The 8,005-nt window shown below is 38.5% G+C and overlaps 2 pseudogenes; both read left to right on the top strand.

Annotated features, from left to right (window-relative positions):
• The first annotated feature begins 655 nt into the window (after positions 1–655).
• On the top strand, positions 656–4,664 carry LOC110877211 (annotated as a pseudogene).
• A 2,597-nt stretch (positions 4,665–7,261) lies between these two features.
• On the top strand, positions 7,262–7,356 carry LOC118482442 (annotated as a pseudogene).
• Positions 7,357–8,005: the final 649 nt, after the last annotated feature.

The following is an 8,005-nucleotide window of genomic DNA, read 5'->3' as shown; positions in this document are numbered from 1 at the left end:
AGGTTGCGTATTCATAGACTCGACAAAATAATAAAATATCTAAATTAAATAAAATTCAAAAGAAATGTGGAAAAGAAAATAAGATTTGAGGAGTCAACCTAGCTAAAACGAGGGGTCAGCGGAGCGAAAACCAGAAACCAGCCATGCCACTAGGAGGAGTCAGCCCGACGCAACCCGACGCAACGGGGGAGTTAGCCAAGCCACTAGGAGGAGTCAGCCCGACGCATCAGCCACCTTTTTGCCTTTGAGGAGTCAGCCGTCGACTCAATTCATGATTCTTGACACGTGTTACCACCCCATTGATGGATGCTTGAAGGTGACATACGGACGCCTCCCATGGTTCAGGCGCCGCTCCATGGACATTTGAAGGTGACATTTTGGTAATGTTACTTGATCAACTGATATTTTTGTAATTTCCCCACTAATTTTTAACTGATATAAAAAGAACTATAAAAGTTTAATAAAATATGAAGCCTTCCTATTTTTTCTTTCAAAAGCAGATTAGAATTCTTATCTTATCTTGACCATATGAGAGGCGTTAATATCTCCACTCAAAATATCAATTCTTGAAGGCTTACTGAATCATCTCTTCCAACTTTGTTTCCTACCAGCTCATAAAAGTTTCATTTTCTCCCATCATTCAAGCATACATTCAATGGCTTCTACATCAGCTTCAGCAGTTCCAAAAAGCTTCAAGTACGATGTCTTTTTGAGTTTCAGGGGTGAAGATACCCGTAAGAACTTTGTTGATCATCTCTATCTTGCTCTTCACCAGAAAGGCATTATAACTTACAAAGATGATGAAAAAATCGAGAAAGGGGAAAGGATCAGTGAGCAGCTCATCAGATCCATTCAAGACTCCAGATTTTACATCATTGTATTCTCAAAGAACTATACATCTTCAGCATGGTGCTTAGACGAGCTCGTAGAGATTATGGAGTGCCAGAAGATGATTGAGCAAACTGCATACCCCGTCTTCTATGACGTGGAACCAACCGAAATCCGCAACCAAAGTGGTTCAGTTGGAGAAGCCTTTGCAAAACATATAGATAAAGAGGCTGTTGGGAGATGGAGAGATGTTCTCAAAGAAGCAGCAGGTCTTGCTGGGTGGGAGTTGAAGAACACAGTTGTGTTGCATATCATAAGTGTTTGCAGCGGAATCATGTGAATCCATTTGATCGATATTAACACGAAAGATAAATGAGTAAACAATGGACAATCTTATGTAAAGGAATTGTCTTGGTACCGAACAAAGATTGCCGGTAACCCTTATATATACATATTACAAAAAACGGTTATGGTGGCAGTTAGGATTGGCGGGAATAACCGTCATGTTTTGTATCCTCTACTAACCGACATACCCGTTTATCTAAAAACGTTTCATAACATACACATACATCTAATAGGTTCTAAGCTTAAATACAGATAATAATAATAATTATGTTTATAACACTAATACTCTCCCCTAAACATAATTCGGTTTATGGGAGTTCTTGAGTACACTGATGTTTGCTTCGTTAACAGCTTTCTTTGCCCTTGAGAAGTCGAACCTTTTCCTTTGAAGTTTCTTGAGACCATGCCAATCACTACCACCATAGAAAACATACTGTTCTTCGGCCATATCCTGAATCGTTTCAGTTTTTCTTTGTAACCAGTCGCCTCCACCTGTTTGATCTACATATAACGCATAATGACTGACTTCTTCCTCTGCTGCTCCTGCACTCGACGAACATTCTACTGCCTGTGTTAGAACCTTGTTTTTCATCACTTCTTTATCTTCGTCACTCCTGCGTTCTCTGGGATCTTCTATTTTCTTATCTTCCTTTCGGTTTGCCATTTCTTGTGTTATTTTGAACTTGTAGTAGTATACAAGTACATCCAGATACATTGCATAAATCAACCGCATATATTCCCCATCTTCAAATTCGAAGCCCGTATTTTTTGCTATCATTGCCCATGTACCACTTTCAGTAACATTCCGGTGACCACCTTCTCTCTTTACGGCCATATAGAGATCCAACAAACATACTCTCCGATTGTTTGAGATCACAGCAGGAAGCGGTCTTGATTGTATTTCTAATTTATCTTTAATAAACCATTCTATCATCTTCTCAAATGTGATTTCAAGATAATGTTTGTATTTCAGAAAATACTCAACATCATCAAGCATATCCAACAGGGCTTTACAATCACTAAAATCATTGAACTTCATTGCTTGTAAGATTAGAATATTCCAATCCGGTTCACTTGCAGATATGTTTAATTTCTCAAAATAATCATTCAGAAAATCTGTCTTAAACTTCTCATGATCATGCCCTTTATCTATCACACTTTGCTTTTCTAATTCACCCACTTCTTCTTCTCTTGTCATACCGGTATGGTTATTTCTTTTATTGTTTATGGGAACACTGAAAGTTGGATATAATTTGCACTTATCTCCCATAAATTTTACCGTATATCCCTGAGTAATTAACTGATCATAACTTAATATGTTTCTGTCAATATCCGTAGTGTATAATACACTTTGAATACGTATTTTTTCAAATCCGGACACAACATCTACTACCCCAACGCCTCGTATAAAGAAGAAATGGTTTTCCCCAGTCTTAGTTTCAACATGAGACATATTTTTGATTCTTTTAAACATGTCTATGTTATTACAGAAATGACGTTTGAGAGATTTGCTAACATACCACATATCGGACCAATATCCTCCAGTCGTTCTTCAACTTGATGATTGTTGTCTTTCGCAGACCCTTCTTGAATTCCAGCGTTAACTGCTTGACGTAGTAATTGATTCTCTTCATGTTTTTCTTTTTCTTGACATGAAGATATTTGATGACCAGGCATATTGCAGTAGTAACAGCGACGTTCCATCCTTCTGCGATCTCGTCTTTCTTCTGAACAGTGGGCGCATGGCATCATTGAAGATGTTGGCCTGAGATTGTCGCTAATTGAAATACTGGCTCTGATACCACTTTGTTGCATATCATAAGTGTTTGCAGCGGAATCATGTGAATCCATTTGATCGATATTAACACGAAAGATAAATGAGTAAACAATGGACAATCTTATGTAAAGGAATTGTCTTGGTACCGAACAAAGATTGCCGGTAACCCTTATATATACATATTACAAAAAACGGTTATGTTGGCAGTTAGGATTGGCGGGAATAACCGTCATGTTTTGTATCCTCTACTAACCGACATACCCGTTTATCTAAAAACGTTTCATAACATACACATACATCTAATAGGTTCTAAGCTTAAATACAGATAATAATAATAATTATGTTTATAACACTAATAAGTTGATGGGTAATTTGTTCATGTTGTATATTATTATGCTATTGATTCATATATGATAGTATGTTATATATTTAAAATTAACTGTTCATGTGGGATTTTCAGCAATCTGAATTGAATCTTCTTTACACACAGGCATGAAGCAAAATTTATCCAAAATATTGTTAAAGAAATTTCACAAAAGCTTCATTTCATCCATTCGAGCATTGATGGGAAGTTAGTAGGCATGGAAACCCGGGTAATGAATGTAGTTTCGTCTTTAGAAATTGATTCTGCTGATGTTCGTTTGATAGGGATTAAGGGGATGGGAGGTGGTGGGAAGACGACCTTGGCCCGAGCTATTTTCGATTGCATATCTATTCGGTTTGAAGGTACAAGCTTTGTTGAGAATGTCAGAGAGGTTTCAAAAGGCTCTTTGTCTGGTTTGAAAAATTTGCAAAAACTGGTCCTTAGAAATGCATTAAATGATCAAAAGCATTTATGTACCAAGTGTTTCTGATGGGAAAAATATGATGAAAAAGATTATGTATAGTAGAAAGGTTCTTTTAGTTCTAGATGACGTGGATGATATCGGGCAGCTTGAAGCATTAGCAGGTGAGCCTACTTGGTTTAAGCGGGGAAGTAGAATCATCATCACAACAAGAGATGAGCAAGTGTTGAAGGCACACCAAGTGAACTTTATTCATGATGTCAGTATGTTATCACATGAGGAAGCAATTTGCCTCTTTTCTAGGTATGCATTTGACAGAGAGATTCCAAGTGAAGGGTATGAAGAGCTATCAAGAATGGTTGTACATTATGCTGCTGGTCTTCCCTTAACAATCAAAGTTTTGGGTTCATTTCTTTATGGTAGAATCAAGGGTGAATGGAAAGATACCATTGAAAGACTAAAAACAATTCCGTTGAAGGAAACTTTGGAAAAACTGGAACTAAGCTATAGAGGTCTAGAGAATGATCAAAAGGAAATATTTTTGGATATTGCTTGCATACTGAAAGGTGAAACGAAGAAGAAAGCAATAAGAATACTTGAAAGCTATGGGTTTCATGCTCAGATCGGTCTAAGAGTTCTTGAACAGAAATCCTTGATAAGTATATCCAAGGATAATCATTGTTGTCATTATCATTATTTTGAGGATAATTATCATGATGGTTATCATGATGATGTTGATACTATTAACAGGTTGCATTTGCATGACCATATAGAAGAAATGGGCATGAATATTGTTCCGCGTTTGCACCCTGCTGAACCTAAGAGACATAGCCGGTTATGGATTCGAGAGGAAATTGAAGATATATTGATTAATGAATCGGTAAGGTTCAAGTTTATATGAAAGGTGGAAAACCATAACACTTTTTATTTGTTATGACAAAATTTCATATAAGCTTTTTCTATTTACAGGGTACCGAAGAAACAAAATGTATAAAACTGGAGTATACGGATCACCATCCAGAAAATATAGAGAAAGGTCTTAAAAAGATGAAGGAACTTAGATACCTTTACGTGGCGTGTAGATATATACCAAGGGAAGTTGATGAATTTAGCCACTATTTACCCAATGCTTTACAATCTCTTTCTTAGTTTTTATACCCTTTTCGGTCTTTGCCAGAATCGTTTCAAGCAAATAAGCTTGTTAACCTTGAAATGCCTTGCAGCAAAATATCTAAACTTTGGGAAGTGGGAAAAGGAAAGGTTGAATAATGGTTGATTGGTTGTTTTGCATATAATGTTATATTTTGTCATCACGCTGATATTCATCCTTTTTCCTTATGGCAGGTTCTTAATAATCTTAAATTCCTTAACCTCTGTGGTTCAGAGTTGAGATCCTTGGACCTTAGGGTGACTCCGCATCTCGAGGTGCTAAATCTGGGGGGATGTAGTGATTTTGTAGAACTCCAATTGCCGGTTGAATGTCCGGACCTCAAATTCCTCAACCTCAATGGTTCTAAGGTGAGTAACCTTAACCTTCGGATGACTCCACGTCTCGAGCATTTAAATCTTGGAGGATGTGTTGACTTTGTAGAATTACAATTGCCGGTTGAATGTCCTAACCTCAAAATCCTCATCCTTAGTGGTTATAAGGAGGGTAACCTTAACCTCGGGATGACCCCACATCTCGAGAAGTTAAATCTTCATGCATGTAATGAGTTGGAACTACACATGCCAGTTGAATGTCCAAAGCTCAAATACCTCAAACTTAGGGGTTCAAAGGTGTGTAATCTTAACCTTGAGCTGACTCCACATCTTGAGAAATTGTATCTTACAAAATGTTATTGTCTTCAACAAATTCACGCTCCAGTTGGATGTCTAAAAAGGCTTGTCCATGTTCTCTTAGTCTGTTGCTCAAGTTTTTTAAGGTTTACATTTAACAAAAAGTATGAATCAGCTGATCTTGATGTTGTAGTCACATCACATTTTCATAATAGGTTAAGCTCAAATTTGGCCTCATCACGTCGAGCATTTCCAACGTGAGGTGGTTTACCTGCTTTTCCTCTTTTCTTCACCTTTACCTTGTTCACAGATTCTTCATTTACCTCACCTTTGGACCTATCACACTTAATACCAAACTCACCAGTAGCAACTGCTTCATATAAATTATTAATAATTTCGTACGTAATAGATTTTGAATAAACATTAAAAATTAACTTACGGTTTTCAGAATCATCGTAATCAATCCCTCTCTACAGTTAATTTGAGCATTGGGAGTGTGCAAGAACGGACGTCCCAATATTACCTTTTGTTGCTCATTCATTCTTGTAGGTGCATAATCCAACACCAAAAAATCTACCGAGTAATAAAACTCACCCAACTGAATCATCACATCTTTAACAACTCGCGGTTGTTTCCAAGTATCATCCGCCAATATTACATTCCTGTCAAACTCATGCACGGTCCAAACTCGTATTGATCAAATAAACTGTCGGGTAGAATATTCATGCTCGCCCCATAATCTAATAATGCCTTGTGTATTTTCAACTTCCCACTTTAATAGGCATAAGCTGTGCCCCTAACTCACTCTCTTCACCTTCATCACTTATACCTGCAACTACTTGAGACGAAGAAGTAAGATATGTATTAACAATGTCAGAAACAGGAATGGTACTTACCGAATTTACTCTTGCATGATGTTGCGGATTCTTCGTAGTGTTACTCGGTAGTCGTCCCGACTCCTTCCTCACCTGCGCCACATCGGCCGCCAACTGAGCAACTTGCTTTTCCATTGCTTGATGAGACTTCGATTGCAACTCTTGATCTTTTCTGATTTGCTTTAATAACTCCATCATCTCGCTATTGGAACCTTCGTTTTGATGATTGGATTTTCCTAGATCTTGGCTTTGCTGATAGTTCCTTTGATTTCCCCGGTTGTAGCCTCCTTGAATGTAGTTCTGATTATAACTCTGCTGCCGGTTCTGATATTGCTGGCTCCTTTGATTTGCTACCTGAAATGTAGGATTCAACTGATTAGTAGTATCACTGTTCCTAAAATTGGGATGATTACACAAACCTGGATGATATGTGTTGAAATTCATATCATAGTTCTTTTGTTCTCCATAACCATGTTCACGTCCTCCTCAACCGCAACAAATTGCCCCAGACATGCATCCAAGTCGCTATCGCTATATGAATCACAAACCGCAAAAGTTTGCGCCACATGCAATGCATCTCGTCCACCAAGTCCATTAAACTTCGCTAACTGTCACTCCAATGCCTCCTTTTCTCTCTCTAACTGAGCCACCCGAATTGTAGAGGCTCCCATACCCGTTTAGTTGGTGTTGGATATTTCTTTGTCCGGTCTGATTGCGCTTGTCTTTTCGAATCTGCCGCTACTATATCCAAATAGTCTCAGTCTACATCTACGTGATTTCTCAGAAAAGTACCACCCGTTGTGGCCTTGATATCTCGCCTATCTTTATTGGATAACCCGTCACGGAAAGCGGTGATTAACTCCCATCGTGGAATACCATGATGAGGACAATTACGGATCAACTGATTGAACCGCTTCCATGACTCATACAACAACTCACCTGGAAGTTGTTGAAACTCTCTAAGTGCAGTTCTTCCCATCTTAGTTCTTTGTGGAGTGTAATACTCTTCTAAAAACTGTTGTTGCATCTCTTGCCATGTGAGAATGCTTGCATAAGGCAAAGAGACAAACCACTCATGTGCTGAGTCCTTTAGGGAGAACTGAAATAAAACCAGCTTGACTTGATCAGGGGTGAACCCATGTCCACCTATCATACTACAAACCGCTTCAAATTCTGCAATGTGAGCATATGGTTCTTCAATAACATTCCCATGAAAAGTAGGTAGCATGTTCAGAATGTGAGATTTTGCCTTAAACGATCTATCTGCATTCCCCTTTGCAACTGGCATGATGATAAGGGACGAGTGTTCCACAATTTGTGGACGGAAGTGACTCTCTACTCCTCTGATGTTAGGATCCAGAAATCTAGGATCCCTTTACCGATGACGTGGTGCTGCTGGTGCCCGATAAACCTGCCGTGGAGTATGATATTCATCTCCACTTCGCGGCTGTCTCTGCTGAAAAATTGGCTGATTCCAGTTCTGTGCCGGATTTTGCAAACCACCTTGATACCCCATATAACCATCATTTGTACCCCACTCTTCATCTCCATACCCGTCATCCCATGTATCCGTTCTAACCCTGTTTTCTACTTGATCAAATATATTACCCGATCAG

This window comes from Helianthus annuus, chromosome 9 (assembly GCF_002127325.2).
Source record: "Helianthus annuus cultivar XRQ/B chromosome 9, HanXRQr2.0-SUNRISE, whole genome shotgun sequence".
Taxonomy (NCBI): Eukaryota; Viridiplantae; Streptophyta; class Magnoliopsida; order Asterales; family Asteraceae; genus Helianthus; species Helianthus annuus.
This window is presented reverse-complemented; position numbering and strand designations above follow the sequence as displayed.